The sequence below is a fragment of the Lagopus muta genome, chromosome 4, assembly GCF_023343835.1.
Source record: "Lagopus muta isolate bLagMut1 chromosome 4, bLagMut1 primary, whole genome shotgun sequence".
Taxonomy (NCBI): domain Eukaryota; kingdom Metazoa; phylum Chordata; class Aves; order Galliformes; family Phasianidae; genus Lagopus; species Lagopus muta.
The window spans coordinates 18,137,636-18,163,618 of record NC_064436.1 but is presented as its reverse complement, the minus strand read 5'-3'; the positions used below and the strand labels follow the sequence as shown (position 1 = coordinate 18,163,618).

At 39.9% G+C, this 25,983-nt stretch overlaps 1 long non-coding RNA gene across 1 annotated transcript in view; it reads right to left on the bottom strand.

Annotated features, from left to right (window-relative positions):
- The window catches only part of LOC125692583 (uncharacterized), a 29,508-nt gene extending 3,804 nt beyond the window's left edge, over positions 1–25,704 (bottom strand). Inside the window, exon 1 of the long non-coding RNA XR_007376765.1 lies at positions 25,616–25,704. This is a non-coding gene — a long non-coding RNA (uncharacterized LOC125692583). The remainder of the gene's footprint in view (positions 1–25,615) is intronic.
- Positions 25,705–25,983: the final 279 nt, after the last annotated feature.

Sequence of the window (25,983 nt, the reverse complement as noted above, 5' to 3'; positions counted from 1 at the left end):
TTCTTCCTGGCTATATAGAAAGAGAAACATGGATGTCTCCTCGCTGTAGTATTTAATACATGGCGTAGCAAAAAGGAGAAGGAAAGTTCTTAATAGTGATGCGCTGCCAAAATCCTAGAGATCTTTGCAGTTATCTGCAGGCCAGAGTGAGCAGCAGCTGCATATTATAGACTATGCCTCTAGTACGAGACAAGGAGATCTACTAGTGGCAAGGAAGCTACCAGGATTTAGGATATAGACCTTACATCAATTATCTCTTTATTTCCTCTGTTTTATTGGTCTTATTTTATTTTCCCAGTGGCTCCCACAGTGCATCTGCACTCCACATTTCTTTACAACTTAAGCTACTTGTTTTAGCTACCTCTGGTGCTGCTTCAAATAGTTGGATCCTATTTAAGCACATAAGGGTCACCGTTCTTTCCCCATGAGCTGTGCATTTAAGTGCCATTAATATTAAATAGGATTTGGGGGAAAGCATTGAGGGAAAATAAACCTCTTAAACACCTTTTTTTTTTTTTTTTTACCATACCCATTTTATTTCTTTGGCATTTCTCACCTCTTGAAGCTATTTTCTTATTTCCCTGTCTGTACAAGCACAGACCACATCTCACCCTTACAGCAGGACTCCCCCCTTCCCTCTGGTAAGGACTCTCAAGGAAGCCAGGCATTCGGATATTTACAGTTTTCTTTTGCACTCCCACTTAAGAGACAGAGTTTGTTTCCTCTCTAAACTCATTTCCATTCAGAGACCAAAACTACATTTCCTCTGGCTTGCCCTGACAAGGAACACGCGCTTGCCTGAAGCCATTTGAAGACATAAAATGAACATAAAGGCTTATTTATTTATTAGCTTTCTTTGAGCTCTTTTTAAAAAGAAAAACATACATGTATATATATATATTTTTTTTTACACTAATGTTTTTTTCTTACGGCATCGTTCATCCTTCCCAAGTTGCCATTCCACAGCTAACCAACTAATGCCACGGGCTTAGAGATGAGCAGTTGTTGCTGAACATAAGTCCTCTCAGAAAGGGAACTCTCCAGCACAAAGCTAGCCACTGCCCTAGGCAGTGCCACTGACTTGTGCCACTCCATCACAGTGAACAGAATTAGGAATCAATACACTGCTTCTTGTGCTATTTCATTCCTAAAATGATGGCCTGAGAAGGAATGCACCCTTTCTACATGTTTTTGCCATAATGAATGGTAGTTCTGTGCTCAGATGAACCGTTTAGCTTCAATTGTTTTTCCATCATCCCAGAATGAACTGTTAAATGGGTTGAAAATCTGTCTGAGCTAAAGATGTCTTCTCTGTGGTAGTAATTGCTAACAAAGTGAAATGGAATATCAGGACAAAAGAGGACAGAATGTCACTTGCATGAAATCTACGTTCGAAAAATTGATCTGGGAAAATGTTAGCTGTAGGTTAGAAACCTTAAAATGAAAGCACTTAACTCTTGTGATTTTGGAAACATTGCCATTTATCACGGATTAATTCTGCTTCAGTAAATAACTTCCAAAGATGACTGAGTAACTTCATACCCCATAGTTACCTAAGCAGCATGCTCATCACAGCTTTTAGCTTTAGGTGGCAATTTCAATGTGTCTCTAGCTTAGTCATTACCATTTTTGCAATAGTTGTTAGCTTATCTTGTCGATCTGGAGTGCCCGTGATACAAATCTGTAATTGTACAGGGCCAATCAACCTTCATTTCCTAGGTGAGCAAGGGAGTTGACTGCATAATGAAGGAGCACTAAAAGAAAGCATCAATCCAACTAGAAAAGTCACAACAGGAGAGCAAGAAGAAGTGAGGACATTACCATGCCAAGTTGCTCATGAGAGTGCTTTATAAAGGGCCTCTGTGAGCTATACACAGGGACTCCAAGAATAGCTCTTGTGTTAAAGGGGAATGTTACTACATTACAGTTTGTTTTATACTCTTTTTTTCTTAATTCCTCCCAAGAACAGTGGTCTTGTGAGCACCACAAAATAACGCTTTTGGCTCTTGTTTGGTCACAAACCAGCACAGCTGTTTGCTGCAGGGCTGCCCCTGGCTGTATGCTTGTAGCACAGCCTGCGTACCTCAGCTGCTCTCACATGCAGCACAGCAGCCCACAGAAAACTGATGACTGAATTAGCTTCAGAGCCACCATCGATGCATGAACATTCCATGAGGAGAGATCTCCCTCTTGCTCAGCAAGCAAGGGACTTTTGCAAGAGCACTCCTCCTGTGTGAGGGGAGAACATGTGTAGCCATTTCTTTTCTGCATCTACACAGGGGCAGCACTCACAGGCTAACTGTGAAGAAGCAAGATGACCCCTTCTTGCTTAGCAGGCTGGAACAGGGGATGAATTTCTATGGCATCCAGGGGACCTGCTAGTCAGCACGCTATTAAATAAAATGGTGTAATTGCCACAAACAGCACAGAGTATTTCTGTAAAGCCTGCTGTTTTCCATAAGCATATGCAGATCACAGCATACAGGGAGAGCACATGAACGAATTGTGGTTTTGCTGTGTTCCCAGATCACCAATGGTGAAGACAAAGGTATGAAGCTGAAGGTGCCTTCTCCTACAGCAACAGCAAGAGGTGCCAAGCAGCTGCAATAAGGCTAAGAAGGGGTAAGGAATACTTTTGCAGGGGGAAATGGTGGTGGAATGGAAGAGGTACTAAGTAGCTTAGAGGTGCCAGAGCATAAGAAAGTTCTTGGTGGCTCTATATGCTGCAGCATGTTTAGCATACTGAGGTTATTACATTATTTTTAGGCCCAGTTTTCACACGTGAGGTGTGAACATAGGCCTCTGTTTTGTTTTCAAAGGCGTGACTCTTCCTTCACAAGCTGTTCTGAATACATGCCTCAGTGTTCAATGTGCCAAAACAAATGTTCTGCTACGTTCTGATTCTGTTTCGGATTTTCCTTCTGAGTTTTAAGCCAGTAACATGCACAATAGCAAACTTATCAGTGTTCAACAGCATCAGATACATGCTATTTCATGGCTATACCGTTTCAGTCATCTTCTTCCCCTTCATTACTTATTGGCTCACTCAACGCCAAGAAAAAGGTGGAAAAAGGGAAATCTTAGGAAGGAAAAGGACCCGAGTCCCTGCTGTGAACTCAGAATTGTGGCCAAAATCTTTAAGAAAAAGATTTTTTCAGTTAGGTTTCAGGAGAAGTCTGATTTTTTTAAAATAAGACTAATGAGCATGTTGGTAAAGGTTTGGCAAGCATTACTGACATTCGTTTTGTAAAGCCTCAAGTGCTCAGGTAGCCACCAAAATAGCTCAGTTCTTATCAGAACAGCTTGCAGGATTCTAGCATTGTTTAGGTTGAATACAAACACTTATCTGAAGTTTCATATGGTAATGAGACTTAATGCAAGTGAGATCTGATCTGGAGCCAAGCTCCACATCTGACCCAGCTCCAAATATGTTCAAATCCCCAAATATATTTTAAGTATATCACATGACAGACTCCCAGAACATCATGACAAGTTATATGACAAATATATCCAAATGAGAATGCTTTGATAAATAAAAGTTCTTGTGCCATTGGGTCTTTCTGTGACAGCACTAAAGATTGGGCCGCATACTTGCCTATACACTCAGAACACCATGGCTCCTGTGCTCCAAAGCCAGGAGCAGAGAACTGGCTGATAATTGCATAGATCAGAAAAAGAGCCGGGCTACTCACTCGCTGTGACCAGGTGCAAGAGGGCTCCTCACTGAGCACTGCTGATCCCCAGGCCAGCTGCATGGCACCCGCTTGTCGGAGGGATGCAACACCTCAGGCTCTGGGCACCACACATATCACTTTTGCACTCTCTGGCAGGTGGTTACCAAGCAACAATGCAGTTTCAGACTGAAATTGTCCTCTCTGCTACTGGATGAATGCATCAGCCGCAGCTGCTGCTATCAGGAGGAGTGAATGTGATTTTGGGGGAGGGTGACTGTAAAGCAAGGAGTTCTGTATAAATGCTCTCCCCCCACCAGATTCCTTCTGGCTGGTGCTTAGAGATACTCTTTGAGGGAAATTCAGGATCTGAACTCATTCATGTCACTGCAAATGAGATTACCATGAAAGAGGAAAGATCCCAGATGCTTGCTCTCACTGCAAAAGAGCAAACGCTCGAGTGATTTTTTTAGACTAGGTAATCGTAGCACCTGCCTTTGCTGAGTTGTGTAATGATGCAGCTCACCCTCACGGTGACCTTCAAAGAAGAGGAAATAGCTTGTATGCAGAAATACCTATAACATCTTGCAAGAAAAGGCTCTGAAGAGAGATTGCCTGCTGGCTATATCACATATGAGGGAAGAGGGGGGGGATGGGACTTCATTCTGGATTCTCACACCATTCCTCTTTTATAACCAAAGAGGGTGGCTGGTTTCTGCTTTTTCCTGGCTGTTTTTCCTATAGCTGGATTTGTAGTCTGAGCAGGACTTCATCCCACTCACTGCTATAGGAGCATCACTTACATGCACAAGAGAAGGAAGAGAGACCGCCCAGGTGGAGACCCACTGGAAACACAGCAAAAGTAGCCCTCGCCACGCCTGCTCTGTAGGCACAGCCAATCCCTCTCCCAGCATGCTGCTTCCTACTTTATGCTTCTACAAAAATGCCTATTTTTGACTAGCAGTACCAATTCCCCCTTTAGCTCTGAAGAAACATTTCTGCAAACTATAAGGGATGCAGCACAAGGGGAAAGGGTAGGAATGGGCACATCCTCTCCTCCCTGTGGCATCCATGTAATTCAGCCCTTTACTACATATCTATTTTCCCTTGGCTGTAGTCCAGCCAGAAGCCTAGACATTACCTGTTTTTTGGATTTCCCCATTAAATTGCATAAATATTCCTCAAAAGAGCTTCCTAAAAAACACACAATAAGGGTGTCTGTATCTAGGAGCCTTCACTTAACGGAATTAACTTGCTTGCAGGCTCAAGGAGCTTCGGGAGGACCCTTTTAAAACTATTCATAAAAAAAGACAATTTATTTCTGTTAGAAGTTGCATTTTCACAAGCATGGGAGCATGACAGGCTCTTCCTATATTCCTACAGAGGCAGAGGGCTGGGGACTGCCAGCTGCTCTGCCCTTTGCTGCTGTAAGAATGCAGCTGAATCTGAAAACTTGTCACCATGCTGAATCCACGATACACCTGTCTCTCCTGTCAGTCTCCTGTGGCAGACTCTTACAGGGACTTAAAAAAATTCAGGCCATAAAAATGGGATTTAACTAGACTTATCTTAGAATGCAATATGTAACATACATGCTCCATATGTCCCATGACGGGAATGTCCCTCTAAATGGTGATATGTAAACAAGACAACAGCTGTGGAATGGCATGAGCTGTCACATTAATTCAGAGAAGAGTTAAACAAAACTTCAGAGAAATAATCCTTTTTATTAAATACCTACAGCCAGGAAAATAAGAATATATGATGGGGATCAATATATATATATATATTTTTTTAAGTGGCAGACTGATAAGCAGCTCATCAGATGAACAAAAATGGCTTCTCCAGCAATGAGAATAGAAGAAAATACTTCCTTTTTTCATGTTGTTAAGTCCTACATCTAGCTCAGGAAGACAGCGACTTAGTAATCTCTTAGAGCTCACCTTTTATAGGTCAGCAGTGTGGGAGCCCTGGAGGAATGTACTCTGGTAAATGTATGAAAACAGCTGGCTGCAGCTGAATTAGTTGTTACTCCCTGGAGATAAACATTTGTCTATCTCTTTTTACTTCTCTCTTAAAATAAAAATTGGACATTGCTATTATGCAGAGAAATTTCCTGATATTTTTCGCAAAAGCTTGTATAACAAATGTAATAGCAAGCAGTACTCACAGAATCTCTTTCTCTATCAGTTAACTGAACGGGGAGAAAAAGGATTGTGATTTTACGTTTGTTCCTTTGGTGAGCTTTTTCCCCCCCATGAGAAAAATATATTAATCTCTGGCTAAAGAAAATGCTTTATTTTACTACAAATCAATCACTTTGGCTGTTTTCTCCCCCTCTTTCCTATATTAAACTTGGGTAAATTGAAGTTAAACATATCCAAACAGCAGGTCAAGGTGCTTGACTATTCTTTAAAAAAGCATCCCAATGGTTTGATTAATTTGAGTTTAACCTGAAAATAATTAGTTCTACCAAGCTTTCATTACAGGTTAATATAACTCCTAACATTACAATTTTCTCCTCTTCTAAGTACAATATCAGCACTGACTTTTGTGACACATACTAAGACTTAATATCCCCACAGGCAAATATCAACCAGGACAAGAGGTCAGTATTAACCTGTCAACTCAATAAATCCAGAACATTTACATCCACAGTAGTTAATTTGTTTATACTCAAAAACAAAACAAACGTCAAGATTATCAAAGAAGGTAAAACTGCTGAAGCTCAGCATTATGTCTTTTTAACACTTCTTTTACAAAGCTAGTAGCAAGTGTTCACAAGCAACATGAAAATTACAAGTTGAGAATGTCATAAATCTTTGGCCAGACAGAAACTAGGCATCATCACCACACAATTTTCAACTGGATATTTAAAAGCAGAATCTGACTATTCCTGTAATTGTAGTACCTGATTGGAGGCCTACAGGGTCATGAGTGAGCGTGAGGTCCTCTCTTTAAAAATATGCTATCTCTGCTAAACACAGAAGGTAAACCCACTTGCATTGACATGCTGGTTACTCCCAGGGAAGAAAAAGAAAGATCTTGGGGAGGAGAAGAGAGATTTTATTAGAGGGATTTCTTCAAAGCTCTGGCTAGGAAGCTAAGATCTGCATTTGTGAAGACTTTCAGCAAGGAAATAAGTACAGGGTGTGCATCCTAAAAAGCTTTCCATATGTGGTGATGGTGTAAAACTTTCTAGCAGTGATCCAACTTACACTAAAATCTGTTATTTATGGTGGCCTCATGATAAAAAGTCAGTATTCTATCCGAGTTACACTGAAGAGTGCATACACCTAATCAAGCTTTCAGAGAGGATTTTGAAAACAATTTCACACTTACTGTATTAATAAGCCCATGTTTGAAAGAAGTACAACGCAGAAGCTAAGAGCAGAGATAGAATGTTCTTTCTCCTCCGCAAAATGCATCACTAAGCAAAATATTTAAGGTTTCTGGACTGTTTCTTTTAATTCCTAGAACTCAAGCAATCATCTTGCTGTAGACTGTGATCTGAAAGCTCAAATTGCCGTGCAAATGAGAATTCTTATTAACAGCTAACAAGGACTTTTCAAGAAAAGAGAAGGGTAGCAGACAAGGAGAAAAGGTTCCCTTGCGTCAGCTATGGGGTTAGCAGGGGGAATTCAAGGCTTGGAACTAAACTATCAGCACTGCCTTTCCATTCTGACAATGGAACATTGTTCAAGCATCTCTGCAATGTCCTCTAAGATAATACTGTATTCTCTTTGAGTAGTCTACCCCAGAAGCTGTATAGATTATGCATTAAGTCCCACATACTTTAACAAGGGAAAAGAAAGTGCAGAAAAGCTGGACTTCTGTGTTCCTTCAGTGCTGAGGGAAAAGAATAATAAAAAGTATGCAAGAAAATATTCTCAGTGAGGTGTCTAGTCTGGTCCCAAGAAGAAGAATAAAATACAGCGTAGCACCAGTTTGATCCTCACTTTCAAGGTCGGGATCGTGGCGATATCCTCTTTTTTCGTATTAATGCAGACAAAGTAGGGAAGATTCAAAAAGTGCCATTTATTTCAGTTGTCAGCTGTAATTATGATCACCATCACTTGTACTGTAGTGATGCTCCCATCCAGCTAGAACCTCGGGAAGTGTAAAAGGCATCAACCCACTCCCAAAGAGCGTAGCATCCAATCAACAGGCAGCAAGCCCAAGCCACATGAAAGGAATCAGGAATGAGGAAGAGGTACTAAAAGGAAGATTATAGCACTGCTGGGATACAGTGGAGAGCTTTGTCCACAGTCAAAGTTGTCTGAACAATTTTGAAGTGTCAAGCTTATTGTAAAACAAGTAATATAACAATAACAGCTCTGCTCAGCCATGGTTCTATGTCATCTCCTATGCATGCTGATCTATGAAAGTGTGGTAAATCCGTGAGTTCAAGCTCAGGCTACATCAAGACTTTGCTTTTCTCACATAACTCTTATCTAAGCAGCTATAGGGAGCTGTAAAGGAAGCAGGAGAAGATACAGTCAGTTGTAGAAGACAAAGGAGGACGGCCACAGGGGAGAACACCAGCTCCAACTGGAAATATAGCAGTGGATGAAGGTGAGGTTCCAGCTTATGGCATCCCCGTTTTCCTTTGGGGAAGGACACAAGAGCAGGCGCAGCAATGTGAATCCTGGAGACTTGTCTGCAAAGTGTTACAGGGGACTATTGGTGAGAAAAATGAAGATGTGTCTGCGAGCATATTCAGATAATTGACACTTGTGAAAAGCCACATTATGAGAGATGCAAGCTAAGTGGGTGGATAGGCTGCGGTCCTGTCTACAGGGGAAATTTACTATTGACTAAGCTAAGGTGTGAATTCACGCAGCTCCATACCACTCTGCAAAAGCTTCCTGTGTGGATAGCCTTAATCTGCACTAAGAACGCTTTTGTGAGCACAATGACACATTTACTGCCGGAGCTAATGGTGAGCAGCTAATGCGCTGCAAATTCACACCCTGGCCAGATCCATCATGCCTGCCCCTGCTGATTGCACAGAAGCCTTTTCAGCAAGGGGCACTTCGTGCAACAAGCAGCCTGTAAAGGTATTTCCCAATGCTGATGCTGTAACAAAACAATGCTGCCTGCACTATACTTTGGGTATAGGAAACCAGATTTTAGAAACTGTTAACTAAGGTTGAGCACTGATAGCCAGCTGAGAAGTTTACTGTGGAAAGCTTGACATATTCTAGCAATGACAACTGACAACGGACATGTCAAAATCCCTTGGTTACATGCTCTTGTGAAAGAAACACATCTGGACTTCTTGACAAGTCTGGGGGAGCATCCACAGGGAAAAGCATCTTTCCTGATGTGGATGAAAACTATTTAATATCATTAAATATCTCTTCAAAGGCTAATATGCTTCACGTGTCTAGACTCCTCTGTTTAGAAAACATGAAACTCAATTACAGCTGAAACTACTTACCCCTAGAAAAGGACACTTGATCTTCTGATATCTAGTCCTGTTCTTAGGGAGTCTGACTGTGACAAGCCAAAACCTTTTGTCTTTGTGAAAGTAAGAGCTGAGACTGTGGTTCAGCTACTGGTTTAAATTTTGCAGCTGAGGCACAGTAGCATATGATGAACTGAGTGAAAAATAGCTGTTGCTGGAGTGCATAAAAACACTACAAAGAAAGACTCTTAAATCCCAATCACTTCTGAAAACTGTCGTCTTTAATCCTACTGACATTGCTGAAACCCTTAATCCTGGAATTGTCTCGCTTACTTGAGTACATGAGGGTGGAGAACAGTCTGGTTCTGTAGAAACAAACATACTCTTTTTATAAGTGATAGGTTAAATGTGCAAAGTCTGTCATTACCATAACGACAGAAGTGATGCTGTATGAAGAATACTAATGCATCTGCACTCATTCCATCTCAGAGGGCACACCACTGTTATGGTTGAAAGCTTCTGATGCAAATAACAGGTTTCTCAATGTTTCCTGTTTTGCTGAAGAGTATGACACATTGTCACATCACAGTGTTATATGATCTGGTAATGAAATACCATAGTACACTTATACATGAAAATAGGCTCTAGGATACAGAGAGTGCATCAGCCCTGAATTGTACAGCCTTGGACATGCAGTTTTGATATGCTTTATGGTCTAGTGCATAAATGCAAAAAGTAGCATTCCAAACCAGCAACTAGCCTCATCAACAAAATGTCATCACCTGGGAAGGTGGACAGCAAAGTGCCATTGGACACAAATAACGGGTACTTCTCAGAGACACTCCACCTGCATTCACTCTGATTTCACCCCTGTAACTATGTTTTACAAATAAACATACATCCACAAACATTCTGCCACAAGCATTTGGCTGCTGTTATATAAAAAAAGCTTCAGTGTACTGGTTTGCAGGGATGAAGCTGGATGTTCCATAAGAAACATCTGTCCCTTATTTACAGGAATGGTTTGAGTCTTAGAGCACTGATTCTTTAGTCATTCCTCTCCCCTCTCTCACAGTGGCTTATTCTACAGTTTGCCAACAATTTACAGCCTTTCCTAGACATCCTTCTCTGGTTTCCAGACCTGATAAGCCATGATATTACTCATTAAGCCAACATCTCCAATATTTTGCATTTAAGGAGATGTCTGCTGATTTTTTTTCAGCTCAGACAAGATTAGTACAAAGCAAGTGAATTCCTCCCAACTCCAAGGTAGCCAGTTCACTCAGGCAGAGAATGGCTTAGTATTACCATATCCCATTTGCAATGCTATCATTGCATGGTTGACTTGCAGTTCCCATTATGAGCCTCATTTTCTAGGGTTTGTACTTCATCCGTAACTGGCCATTAAGGTTGTCAGCCCAGCAATGATATTACTTCAAGACTTTGTTAGAAAACTGGCTTAGCTTGCCTTTTCTCTCTTTTTATTTAAAAGCTGAAGTGTAAAAATAGATTTTAGGTGTGGGTTGTGAAAATCTCTACCTATCTCTGTGCCCTCACCAAGATGTCATGGGTACTTTGACACACTCTCAACAAGCAGAGCAGCACAGACCGAAACACAGTACTTGAATTAAAGGTTAACTGAATGTTTTGCTGCATCTTGGGCGCCACACTACTCCATCCCCAGCCTTCAAACTCTTATTAGAGACACACTATATTTAGCTTTTCCACACTAACCCCATTCACTCTGCATCTCAATCCCACAGATTCTTCATTTCATTTAGTTTTATTCATTTTCAAGGACAGAAAATAGCAGGTTTAAAAGCTACGTATATCTCCAAGGAATGCAAAACAAATTCCACACTTAGGTGTTAGTTCAGAGCATCACAATTGTTTACAGTTGCGAGTTTCATCTTCCCTCTGCTACCTAACTCCATTCGCTTGGCTGCCTGTGCCTCCACTGAGCAGAGGTCATAGGACAGATTATGAAGGAAGTAATTTTTGCTCAATTTACTAAGTCTGAAGGAAAAACAGTACTCTCTTCTGAAAGAGAGTTTCCAACTTCTAGGATCCCTAAAACTTCGTGAAACCTGTATACAAGAAACGTGAACTACATTTTTGGGTGCCTGACATCTTAAGGGCCCTCTCTTCTTTTCATAGCTCTGAAACAACGTCTTCCATTTCTTTAAAAAAAGTTTAATCAATTCATGAATTTCTCTAGTGTGAAAGGATTATCTCTTTCCCTCCTGAGCTTGTCAGAGCTCCTCCGCAGCCACAAAATTTCTCTTTCAGGTGATGTGAATATGGCAAATGTTCTACCACAGTGTTAAAAAAGACTTACACCCATTTCTTAATTCTGTAGAATCATAGAATCACCAAGGCTGAAAGAGAGCTCCACCTACCACCACCGTTTTCCACTAAACCATGCCTCTCAGCACAGCATCTAAACATTTCTTGAACACTTGTGGGAACTGTGACTCCACCACCTCCCTGAGTAACCTGTTCCAGCACTTGATCACTCTTTCAGAGAATAAATTTTTAGTAATGTTCAATCTGTATCTCCCCACCATGGTTTGACTGTTAGATTATGAATAATTCAGAGCTAGAAGCTGCTTTTGATTTCTTTGAAAATAAACACTTGTGATAAAATCAGGGAAATGGCCATGATATATTGATTAATATATCAATATATAATATATTATATAATAAAAATAATAATAAAAAATAAAAATAAATAAAAATAAATAAAATAATAATAATAATAATAATATATCAATATATCATGGCCAAAAGACCATGATATATTGATAGCCTTCACAATTGCCTGTGGAAACCAAAATTCAAAGGAATTCCACTAATAGAATCCTCACCTGCTACACTATACTTCAAAGCTGAAGACAACAGCAGGAAGCCCTGTGAAAATGTAAGACTGCTACAATATTCTAGTAAAACAGAAATATAGAGTTTGTACAGCTCTCCTTCTTGGCCTCTGTATTTGTCCAGATTAGTAATGCCATACACAGCCCCCATTACTCAGCAACGTTATCCATCCAGTCTGCTGCCTCTCAAATCTCCTCTGTCTCTTTATCAGAAGCTGCTGCATAGACAGCAAAGATAGCACAGCAGGCAACACATCAGCTGCACTGATGCCACAGAACACAAGCCAATATACCGACTGACTTTCATCTTACATTAAAATGCTGAGCACTGCATTGTTGCTGAAGAGTGCATCTCCTGTTCTGTCCCCTCCCTTCTTCAGCAGGAACAGTAACACTTGAAAAAGGGCAGGACAACTAGCGGGAACAGCTAGGATTTTAGTTGTCACTGCTAAATCTGACAGGGATCATAGAGCAGAGCCCTCAATTTCATCTACATTATTCACTCACGCTGTATTAATTCATTCCTACCGTCTTTTACTGCTTTGGCTAACATATGTGAGTATCATATTGCACATTGCAAAGCCAAGTTTGCTTCAGACTGCAACTGCATGGAATTCAGAGAAAAGCAAGAAAAAGAGTTGGCCACTTATTCTTCTGCTAATGGCATGTCCAGGAATTGGGCATAATTAGTTCAGGGTGCCATACAGCAAAGTATTGCTGTCTCCCTGCACCACATGCATAAGTAAACCACATTTGCTTAAGTAAACTCAAACACACAGTAGATAACTGAAGCTTTTCCCCAACCTCCCTCTTGCTTGTTCAATTTCTGAACTCTTAAGTTTTATTTCTTTTTGGAATGCCACTGCTAATGTAAAGGAAATTAAATATCAACATTTCTTTCAGCACTTTTTAATCATACACTTTGTGGCTAGAACTTATGCCATTAGTGAATGCACATTAAACCTTGAGGAGAGTACAGTGCAGCCCTGGGAGTTCAAGAAACCAAAAGAAAATAACCAGTCATTGTCCCACTATTATTTTATGGCTACCTAGAGTGTTAGGAAACAGAAAATTAATACTGATTAATGTGTTCCTCTGATTTATTTTCAACGCAAGAATGAGCTAACAAATTGAAAACTAAATTAATTTTGATAGGAATTAAAGCTATTCCATCCAAGTTTAAACCTAAAGACAGCCAAAGTCATGTGTTACAAAGAGATAAAGAAAAACACAGCATCTCTAAACCCACCACTTCCTCAGTTTCACGAGAGGAATGTAGATCTGCCTTGAGTCCAGCTTCCTTCAGACAGAAAAGTAGATGACTCCTAGCAAGTCCTCAGCATTTTTCTGCTTGAGTTTAAAACCATGTAGACAGTAATCCTGCTTTAAAGTGAAACTCTGGTACTAGAGAAAATATGAGTACAGATAGGAAATATTAGGAAGATTTATCAGGAAAAAAATATTACTAAAGATTCCTTCTCAGGAAGAGTGGTTAGGTGTTGGCACAGGCTGCACAGGGAGGCTATAGGGTCTGTCCATGTAGGTGTTCAAGGAAAGGGAAGATGTGATACTAAGGGACATGGGTTGGTGGGCACTGTTCAGGTAGGTTGACAATTGGACTAGATATTTTAGTGGTCTTTTTCAACCTTAATGATCCTAGACGCCTCAGAAAGAACAACAGCACATGCCAGAAAATAAAAAAATATCCAATGCTGATCAGAATTCTGGGTACTTCTCAGGTTGCATTGGTATTTGGTGGGCTTTCAGAGCAAGGCTCTCCAAACTCTCACCAGATGCATGTTTACTTCCTCTGTCCAACATAACTGTTGCATTGACATAAGATTCTGCCTTTACAGTTCACCCTACTGCTTGAACTGGTTAACATTATAAGCCAAAACAGCTTCTTCTCTTTCTCATAGGAATCAAGTAATTCAGTTTTGCTCAAACACCAGTTAACAACTTAGAAGAGGGACACCATCATAGGCCTACCAGCTCAAAAAAAAAAAAAAAACTTATGCTGCTGTCTTATGGAAATACACACCTAAGATGTGTTGGAAGAAGTGTTTCACAATGGGATGAACAGTCCTACAACATGATTGTATTTGCTGTACACAAAGCAGCAAGAATTGTGGGAACCTGCAATATGAAGTAAGCTATGCATCAAAAGAGTGCCAAAAAGTTTTTTGCTACTTCAAGGTGTAAATCAGTAAAAAACAAAGATGTGCAGATGGTAAAGTAAGCTCAGATTTGATATTCTGTGGGTGTGAAAGATACCAGCATGGATTCTTATTGAGAAACTAGAAGTTAAAAAAGCAACTAAGAGGAGGAATTGTTCAGGGTCTGATTCTATTTGAAGGTATTCCCTTACATAATTTTCTTGCTAAACTCACCCATCCTTACAGCACAAACTTTTTTTAATCACATGTATTACTGCAAAAATATTTAGCACAACTCTGCTTTCCCCACATACTCTTATTAAGTAATTTACATCTGAGTCACAATTTCTATCAGTTCTGAAACAAATTCCTCACATCTTACTGGCTTATTTTTTAAACTGTGAGGGGTTATAACAACACTAGAGTACGATGAACGAACATACACCACACCAGAGCTAAACTCCATTATCATGGGGTTTCTTACAGGTTTCTTTCCATACCTCCTTCTCCTTTATTAGGATTTCAGTGTCAGCACCAAGTGTCAGTTGTCTGACCCTCAACTTACCCATTGCATGTTCCCTCTAATACTGACTTCCTATTCAGTTTACAAGGAAAGGATGTAGCATCATCCCAGCACTTTATATTAATGCCTCTGCATGATACTCAAATGACAAACAGTCCATCTCTTATCTGAACCTGGTGGAAGGCTGAGTTGACTTTTGTAATTCAGGATGTTATCTACTGAACACAACAGCACAACTCTTCAAGGTCCCTGGGAAATGGGTATTAGTGCATTCCAAATACTGACCCACAGGAAGAGTGACAAAAAGAGGAGCCTAAGGCCAGCTGGTAAATTTTACTGGGGTTTGATTCCTAGAAAAGTAGTGCATGTCACCCCCACAGCTGGGAACTGAGGCAGTGATCCACAGCTTCCCCCTGCAAGCCCTGGAGGCTCTAGTGATAAATGCCTAGTTCCATTTGTCAGTCCAAGGTCTCAGTGAGGCCTGGGCAAACTTTTCTTAAAACCCTCAGTCATACCCAAGTACCCCCATCTAAAGCTGCAGGAACATCTGCACTTAAAACCATCCTGTTTTTTTTTGTTTGTTTTTTTGTTTTTTTTTGTTTTTGTTTGTTTGTTTTTTTTGCTAGGTGAATTCAGTGCTCCTCTGTTTTCCATCAAAGAAGGTTCCAAAGAAGCCTAGACAACCTCTAAAAACATATTTTTCTTTCCACTGTAACTGAGATATACCACCTTCCCAGCTCTCTCTGCAGGGCCAAAATGTATGTCACCGATTCATTACGGGTCCAAAACAAAATAGCTTTGCTTAGCAGAGCTTTGTATTCTGCAGGATAAAGCAGAGAGCAGGTAGGACTCAAAGGTCACAGAAGACATTTATTTCTAAGAAAGGAAGGTTATAAACAAGGTGTATGCTATCTATAACACCTTATTTCCTCATTCACAGCTGAATCCTTCCTCATGAGAAAATTTAGCAGGGACATAACTATTGCGACTATGGTGAAAGCACAATAAATCCAATTGGATATTCCACTTAAGGGAGAGATCCAGGGGGGGAATGGTAGAAATTGCCAGCAGAAACAGAACTAGTTTTAAGTAGACCACCCTGAAATAACTTCCCCACTTGCTGATTATGTTGTTGAGAATTGGCCAAGAATTTTGTAAGAAGTACCTAAAGTTAGCTCAAAAGATCATACTCCGGAACACAAATGGCCCAAATTACAAACATTGTGCTTCAGCAACTCAGCAACTGTTTAATTATGAAGGAAGCATGCTACTTATTCATCTTCATTAAGATTTTGAAAGTCTTGACCTTTCATTTTCTACTAATGACAATGCAGCCTCAGTGTAATCAACAGTTCTTAATTGATTCCATCAAGAAAAAGTAAGACTCCTCACATAAGAGATTTTGAAAGGCACAAAAATCATGTAACCATAGAATCGTTGAGAGGGGCCCTGAAGGGCCATCTAGTCCAACTCCTCTACAACGAATGGGGAAACCCACAGCTCCAGAGGCTCCATCAGAGCCCCTCCAGCCTGACTTTGAGTGTCTTTAGGGATGGAGCATCTACAAACTCTCTGGCCCACCTGTGCCAGTGCCTATGAAGAGACTAACAGAACAGTCATTCTTGTTTCCCAAGAATGGCCAACCCAAGAGCAAGTTGCCAAACTCCAACTTTTTAGATGCCTCCCTGCCAGGTCGAGAGAGCCTGTTTCAGCCCTTCATGGAAAAGCTAAGCATGGAAGATGTTAGCAGTACCATGTTGTTGATGGACTCTGCTATGAAGCAATTGCACAGAATTAGCAAAGAAGAGATTGGAGATATGAAATGTAACTGGTGGGATCACAGTAGGGTAGCACTGAAGAAGCTGACACTGAACCAGAGAGCTGTTTGTGGTAACAGAAGAAAAAATTAACGCAAACCTTCATTGACATTTCATGAGAGCAATTGGTAGCCATCAACCACATACAGACTATAAATGGAGAATGGGGAACTGACCACCTTCAGCCAAAAGAAAGAATAAAATGCATTAGGTCTCCTGCACATTAAGAATTAGAAACCCATACAAATAAACTATTTCTTCAACAGGCAGTGTCAGCAGCAACACTCTGAACTGCTAGTCTGCTCTGACAGCAATGAGAAATGGCAGCTACTCAAAAGACATAACCTTGACAGAACTGCAAAAAAGGCCCAAATCTGCATGCGGAGCTCACCATCTGGCTGTGTGTGAGGTACACGTGGGAAACCAAAAGGTAGAGTTCTGAAGCTCTTCTGTTTCTGTAAGCCTGCAGGAACTCAATTGGAGTGGTCAGTAGAAAACCCATGAAAGATAACTGACCTTATCTTAATCTAGAGAATCTCAAAGTTATTAAGAGACAAACAGTATTAATTTTAACAGCATTTATTAGTCTAGATTCTCCCCTTTTCCTGTGAAAATATGTTCAGATACATCTGTGTTAAAATACAGAAGAGACTCCCCATAAATCCACATACACTGTGTTGAACTTTGTGATGAGCAGCAGTTGAAATAAACAGTGGAGAACGGCAGAAAACAGAAGAACAGATTTGACTGGAGCCTCTAACTGCTGATTCCTTCCTTCCTCCTACGCTTTAATTTCATTCCTTCAATCAGTCTAATTTTTTCCCAAATTATTCACTAGGTAAAGAAATACTTCATTCAGAAGTTAAAGTAGTGCTGATATTCTACAACAAGACAAAAGTGTTGAAACTTGCTCCAGTAAGTTCTTGATTGCTCTGATGTACGCTGCAAATACTAGAATCTCACATTAATGTGGTTTCCATTTGTAGAGTTTGCTTGAATCTAATTTAACACAAACACTTCATATAATAGTGGATCTGCTTGCTAAGAAGATCATATCTATCTTCAGTATCTTTCCAACTCCCAGTGCCTGTCAATTTGTTAATCTAGATTCTTGTTCAACTCAGTATGTTACCCATTTTGATTCTCCTAGGAGCACTGTTAATCCTCCTTCCAAAGGAGGGCATACATTTCAGATTAACTTTTGTAGGAATTCACTGTGAAATGCTCATGAGCAGCCAAGGGACTTCCCAGGCTTGACACTCACAGATCAAATATCCTATGATTTGTTTGGTGAGACTGTTCTGAATGTTGTCCTGTCATTTACGGATCAAGTCAAACATTTAATCACAACCTCTCACATGCAAAGCTGCCGCCACTTCCTCCTTCAAATCCCTCCCTAAATGCATTTCCTTTGAAAGGCTTCCAGTACTCCTCTGCTCACCAACATCTGCACCCACTTTATGGTAAAGCAGTATCAGTGACTTGTGCTTAAAGTAGACGTTATGCTAACCGTAGCAGGGCCCAGTCTTCCATCTGTTTGGAGAGCATGCACTTGTCTTGAGATCATCCCCTTCCTTCCTAACAAGACAACCAGAAACTGACACAATCCAGAATCAAATTTCTATGGCAGAACCTGTGGCCAGGTCCTGCCAGTTGGACTGCTGAAGAAAACAGCCCCCACATTTCCCTAAGAGTTTCTTAAACAAAGGAAAGAAAGTAATCTCTATTGCAATAAGAATATTTGAAAGCCTCACACAAGGAGTATTTGCAAATCTTGTGAAACAGAAAAAACAAAAATAATTAACTTTATTATGCTTCCTATTCACCAAGAAATATTTCTTCCAATTGCTTAGGGCCCATCAACATCGGCTGTTGTATGAAGACCAGGTTCCTGAACTCGTTTAATTACAGTCACTTTATCCTTTCAGAGCACATTTATCTCTGTCCCCCCCTCTGCTAAGCACCATGGAATTACAGTTGCTTGCTGTGGCTGGCCTGCCATTGCACTCTAACACCTGATTACCATTGACATACACAAAAATATCAATTATTACAGAGCGCGTTTCTTCCTTTCACTACATGGACTTTCGCTTCCTCAGACCCTCAGCCTCACTCCCTACATACCCACCTACATCTCACACAGCTGGTTTTGAAACAGGCTTATGCTTTGCTTCCTATTGCTGCTGTCACTGGATGGTAGCAGCTATGCCTGCAAGTGGGATTTACTAGCAAGAGTGGCAGCAACAGCACTACAGACAGTGATAAAGCAATACATCTTTCCTAAAATGATACCCTAAAATTATGCATTTGATTTAGGTGCACAGTATAGTACATCTGTGATGTAGGAGTCCATAAATGCACAGCAAGTTTGGTCTGACCAGAAATTCAGCTACTTACGCAGCACTGAAATTCCAGAGTAGTGTATATGTAGATGCCCAAATAAATGGCCTCTTTCTGTAAGGCTGAAAACTGCATTTACTAAATATGGAAATAGGGTATCTAAAAATAGCCACACAAGCATCAACATATTAGCCTTATTCTATAAAATGGGGGCAAGAAAATGGCAGCAACACACATCTTGCAAATAATTCTATAAAGTATCCTTTCTCTTGCCCAACCCTCAAAGAATCCTTGAGCAAAACAAAACCAGAAAGTGCTCATGAAAATTCCCTTAGTTGAACATGATGAGAAAGGCACAGAAAAGATTGCTAGTGATAAGCAAGCAGCCTGTGGATGAATAGCCACTCACATTGCCAAAGGACAATAAAAGTCCTGCATTGTTTTGCTAATTTTCACACTCTTCTTTTTATGGCAGAAATCATCATAGGACAGCAGAAGACAATACTACCTAATGGCAAGCACTCATGGAATCCCAAGCAGCAGCAGAGTGTGATAAAGCTACACAGCATCTGGAGTCTGCTACAGCAACAAGCAAATATAAAAACATAAATGGAGTTTACATTTGATCTTCATTTTTGGAAGTTCTTCAACACTGCTCCAGCAAAAGCTTTTTCAACACCTTAGTTTCAAACTGGAATCACCATTAAGCCTATCAGGTTTCTGCCCAGGCACAAAAAAAATAAAAAGACAAATTCCCAGGAGCATTTCTAATTTCTCTGCTTAATTACATCCTTCAATTTTAATTTTGTTTTACCCTGCAAGTTTTTTTTTTTTTTTTTCAATCTGTTTAGGGCATATTACTGAGCAGGCTAAAACCTTTCACATCCAGAAATACAGATGATATCGTTATCCAAATCCCAGTAGTCAATATTCTAGATCAGAGAAGAAAAATCCTGGTTCAGTAATTTGTACAAGACTGAAAGGCAATGTGTGTTCTTCCTTTTTTTTTTTTTTTTAAGAGCTCAAGTCGGTCTCCCAAATTACTGAAAACTGTGAGTTACTGTTTCACTCAACAAAACAGTCTTGAACATATTTTTCCTCAAATTTCCCTTCTAAATGCCTACAAAAAATGTGCTACGGCTCAGTTTAAAGTATTCCTTTCTTTCCTCAGGTTTACTTATTCGGTGTGCAGCAGCATCCCCCAGTGGCCATTCTGCTTCTGCAACGAAGACAGGAATTCGGGGTTTCTAGCTTCTCCAAAACAAGTGGTTTTTGCAGCAAAGAATCATTTGAGTTGGAAGGGACCCTTAAAAGCCATCTGGTCCAACTCCCCTGAAATGCACCCATTTAGCTCCGCTCGAAGATGAAATGTCAAGGCATGTGTTTCAGCACTTTCTGACTCTAAACAAGTTTGTTATTTCAAAACCAATTTGCCCACCTAATTCATTCTAAATTTTGATCACTGTATCTGTGCTTCCATTACTACTGAGCTTTGTTCTTCACCAAGTGTTCAGCTGCAGCAGTAAGAAAAGCAGCAAAGTAACATCCAATTTAAGCAGGAATCTTCTGCAATAGATACACCTGAGTTTTTCATTTTTTGTTTCATACCTGTTTTGATCTCTGCTTCAGTATAATTTCTACAGCAAGCAGTAACAAAGCTGGTATTTATTTATTGAGTACTCCCTGTGTGACTGACATTTCCAACGCCCTCAAGGAGACACAGGCCCTGCCTCAAGGGCCTTGCAGCCTGGAAAAACAACACAGTTTGGATTCACTGACCACACAAGAGCCCAGCATGTCAACCTTAAACAGTTCACCATCTACAACTAAATGTTGTTTTTTAGACGATGAAGGGGCAGAAAGCCTGAGTATAAGAATAGTATTTTGGTGACGAAAAAGAAAAAAGGCAAAGTTGAATATCTAGAGGATCAAATCCTCAAAACGAACTAAATGATACATTAATAGGGAAAATTCAAAAAATTAAAACACATATTAAAGTAACGTGGTTCCTGTATATGTGAAATGACAATGCTTACTGCTATTTTCAGGGGAAAACTCATGTTCCCCTCTGTGCTTTTCCAGCTCTCTTAATATGTTTACTCAGGACATATAAAAATAAAATTTTGTGTTCAGACTTTTTAGGTGCTCGCAGAACTCAAAGGGAAATAGGCCCCTCACATCCCTTCTCTCTCTCCACCCCGCATACATATAGGGGTTTTGATTCCAAGACAACTGTGGTGTGTTAAAAGCAAACAAGAACAATAGAAGCTGTCACAGCTATTGGAAGCAACAGCACAAAACATTTCACGAGGACTAAATTTAACCCCCATCACCCTGTTCAAGCCTAGCCCAGAGCTGGAAAGAAAGCAGCAGTGCGCAGTCACACGTCTGTAGCTTCCTTAACAGTTCCAAACTCTCCGCAGTGAATGGGAGTTCCCAGTTCCAGAAACCTTCAATCACACAATGTTAATCTCTTGTAAATGTAACTGTCTCTTACATACAATCCAATCAGGAGAATACCTGTCCAGTTGATTTTTCTCTACTATTTTGCCATTAATAACTACACTTGGATTTATGCATCTTAAGCCAGAGGGCACTTAAACACAAGATAAGATTCAGGCACATTTCTGAAGCAGAATACTTGCTTAAATGTGAAAGTAAATACAAGAAAACAGCTGTTTTTGGGGTCGATCAGATGAGCAAACAAATCCTTCTGACATCAAGCAAAAAAGGAGGTTAACAGGAGCTGTAAAATCATCTGGTTACATTTCAGGTGATACCAGTTCTTTTATCACTTATTCTTACTTCCATATTCTACAACTGCCCAAAGAGCTAACAAAAATACTCCTAAAACTGAAATCATCCAGTTAGATTTCCAAATGGTGTCAATCTAGAGCTGCTTTCTTCTCAGGTAGAAAGTAATGCACACCAGCAAATGCTCATCTCCTTCTAGACATGTCCCAGGACTGGGATCTCAGTTACAACTAAAGGTACATCCAACAAGCTCCAAATACACAACCTAGGACAGAATGTAGCTTGTGGAAAGGTGAAGCATGTGAGCTTGTAGCTCTGTTCTTAATATTTTAAATATCTATTTGCTTCAGGAAAGGCTAGAACTTGAACTTTACGCACTGGAAGAGCAAGCAAAAGTGGAAATAAGAAAGTGCTGGACCAGGCACAGCCTTTGCAACCAACTCAGGTCCAACAGCCAGAGACAGAGGCACTTCTGTAGCTGATTCTCAGTCACAGCTTCACCAGAAACAAACTGGCAACGTAGAAGATTAAAAGCAGGGACATCTCACACAGCCAAAGAAATGGCAGTCTGCTCCTCTTAACTCAGAGCAAGCATCTACTAAAAATAGTTTCATAGACTGTACCACATGGTCTTACAATAATAAAACAATTTTCCTTTGTTCCTACACGTGTGACCTGCTTCAGCACTACTTCCAGTGCAAAGTGAAACCACACAGCATAAGCTGCTCTTAGAAGATAGCAAAGACCCATTTTCACTTCTATTCAAAGCAAAAGCATCACACCACAAGTAAACTGATCTTTAGACATGGAAACTTGCAGTTTATGTTAGAAAATATGATGCGCTTCAAAGAAAATTACTGACTTTCACTATTTTATGCTGCTGGACAGTAAACTCCGCAGTGTTAGCAAAAGATGTACTTAAAAGCAGCGTTTACTCCACTCCTTCCTTAAGAGAATTTGAAACTATAGTGCCACTGCTTAATTCAACACAAGTTGAACATAAAAATACAGAGCTAATTTACTTCTGTGCCATGTTACATATGGAGTCAGAGGCGACTGGTGGGAAGAAGTTAAAATAGGTGATAAGCCATAGTTAAAACAGTTACAAGGTCAAGACTAGTAAGGCTGTCAAAACAAATAAACACTACAGGTTTTTTCCAAATGGGCAGTTTACGTATCTGAAAAGATTTAAACAAGTATGCCTTTCTACATTAATACTCTTAGTTATTTTTTGCTGGACAATGACATTACTACTTTTAGTTTTTTCTCATATATATAGCATCATAGTTCTTGACTGCAATGTTGTACAATCACTTCCTACTGTTGCAATATGAAAGCTTTCTACTAATTCCATTTTTTTTTTTTTTACAGTGGAAGCTAAGTAACCTTGGTTGAAAATCGTGGACATTTACTCACTAATAAATGTGACCTTAGATAAGTAGCATTTAACAGGATACCATGATTATACAACCATACTGAAAGAATAAATTGTTTACAATTACTGAAAGGTACAATGTTTTTTTTCTTACTCACATGGAATGCTATGGCCCTATCCATAGTTAGTCCCACAGCAGAGGTTGAGGCAGTCAGCACAGGATCTCACCTTGGTCAACTAGAGTGTATTATATTTAATTGCTATGACACGTTTCCCAAATATTGCCAACACATCTTGTGAAAGGAATTTTTCAATTAGCTGCAGAGGGCAGCAGTCTCCTCCGATAAGTATACAGGCAATTTCAGCTTCTTATGTTGTTTTAAATGTACACAGAAAACTAGAGTTTCTAAAACATCACTGTGAAGTCACTGAGGTTTATAGTATTAAGCTGCTAATTCACAGCAAGGTGCTTTTAAGTTTTAATTGTGCTTGAATGGTTTAATTATCTTTTACTTCACTCTGGATGGTTTGATCTACAGTTCACATGAGCCTATGTTACTGCCCCCATTCACACAAGAACCCCTTTGAAGCCAGCGGTATTACCATGTGACTGAGCTGCTCAAGACCTGCAGTGTACACACACAGTGGTGCTTGTGCAGTCATGTGCTGTAGGGGAGGAACCATCTATTGACTTGAGTCTGTGCGTTTCGCAGCACCCAGGACAAGATACAGAAGGGATCAGTAACAGACATCCACAAAAATCAACCACTTTTAAACATCAGTTTACGTATTTCCACCACATTGCTCTTTTAGAAGTAATAGCAAGATAAGCCATGGATGAAGTAGCACATCTGGAGCCACCAGAGAAATAAGTGAATTGCAATGATTTAAGATGAGTCACTGTTCCACCTTAATAGAAAACCTATAAAATATTAAACTGCGAGAGAGCAACAGATCTTTCAGGGTTTATTAGTTTTACAGGTCTTATAAAAATTACCAGAAAAACATAAAACTTAAATAGCTCAAAACTGAAAAGCTTTCATGGAGCTTAAGCTCAGCCTGTTCAGAACACAACATAGCTACACCTCTACAGCTGTTATGTGGCACACTAGCTGCAAAAAATACACCAGACTCTCTTGCTTTTGGTTAGCTGCCTTCTAAGCTCACACAAAATCTTGTATGTAGAATTTTCCTTATAAAAAACCATGAAAATATTTAGAACTCCGTACATAGTTGACTCGCAGGTTCTCTCTTAGCCACAGCATGTCTGATGATCTTTAAGTATTAATGTTGAGGACTGAACCGTGAAGCCAATGAAAACACTGAGGATTATTACAGTAGAAACAGATACATTTATTTTCCTACACTGCATACTCAAGAGGCTTACCAGGCATAATTGCCAATCAGGAGAATCTAGTTAAGTGAGAATTTATGTCACACATAATTTATGATTTGAAAAGGTATTGTAAAAAAAAAAAATCAAAGACTAGACATGAAACATGGGAGCCTCATTATTATGTTACAAGATGGAATAACAGCTCTGACATTTAGTCTTGCGACCTCTCAGACTAAATCTGTAAATATGTGCCATATCCAGCACTTAGCAGATACAGCAGTTCACAGAGCTCATAGCCAGAGAAAAACTAGGTTGTGTGTGTCACATAGAGCCACCCTAGGATGATACAATCAGACTGCTGTTGATGCTAATGTAGTCACAGCTAGCTGGACAACTATCAAGCTACTAGCAGTGACAGTCCCCATTACTGAGGAGTCTACATAATAAGTAAAGGCATTTACTGCATAGAATGCACAGCTAAGTCTCTTGAGAGCTAGTGGAAACACAGGCAGGCAGATTCCATTGCTTTCTAAGCCTTTTCCATTGCAGGTACAAGCACCCAGAATAAAAATAATTAAGCACTGTTCAGATCTTGTGTAGGTAACCTGAAAATGTCAAATGCATCAGAAAAACAGCAGAAAGCCCCACTCTCCACGAAGCCTAAAATAATAAGTTATTTTGGAGTCTCAAGGTGACACCAGGAGATGGTGGCTGGCCAATCACACTCCATTAACCATAAGCCAAACCCAACCACATACCCAGGAGCAGGAGACATTAAAGAGACAGCTGTAGATTTTAAAAGAAAGTTTTTTCTCCTGCCTACCATCAGCTAAAGAGATTGAGCTTATCTGGAATAGGGAAGAAAAGAGCCTCATGAAAAGTAAATCTTCACAAGGAAGTTAAGCTGTATCACAACTGATTTCCTTCTCTCTGTTAAGTTTTAAACCTTTGAATAATTAGAAATTTATTAATGAATGAGAGTGACTAGCAGTAATATATTAATAATTAAGACAATAAAAACTCCTGAATTTAGCATTTTGCTTCCAGTAAACTAGAAAGGACTTAACTGAGTTTTGTTAGAGGTCAACAATGCCTTCAGTTTGGTTTAAAGTGATTATGTTTTCAGGTTTTTCCTCCTTGTAAACATAAGTTCTGCTTTCTAAGTTTGGACATTTAATAACCTAATCTATCTAGGTCATGTAAATGCCATGCACTTTCACAATCCAAACAATAAAGAACTCCTCTTCATAATACCAAAATCAAACTATTGGAAACCAAAGCAAAATAGAAAGTATTTCAATAGAAACAGCAAACTCCTTAGCTAAAGCAGAGCAGAGCAAAACACCCAGTTACTCACCTTTGAAAGACCTCAGACAGACAGAAACCTCCAACAAAAAGTGCCCCTACTTCCATTGCTAACCCTTAAATGAGGTCTGGGAAGGGGTGGATCCTGTCTCCTCCCCTTCCAGTCACTCAGGTACATTGCATGCACCTGGGCTTTCCTGGATTGGCCCTGCCTTCCCACCAAGTGCTCAATCACTGGTTCAGGCTGAGACTTAGCATTTCCGCTTCTGTAATTAAGCCTCACTAGCTGGCCAAAAGAATATGTAATCCTTTCTTATCTGTGACATGAAGTTTCCAAACTAAAATGAAATTACTCTGATTACTGCATAAAGATGCTTAGGTCTGCTGAACCTAATCTTTAAACACAGTAGTTCACATATC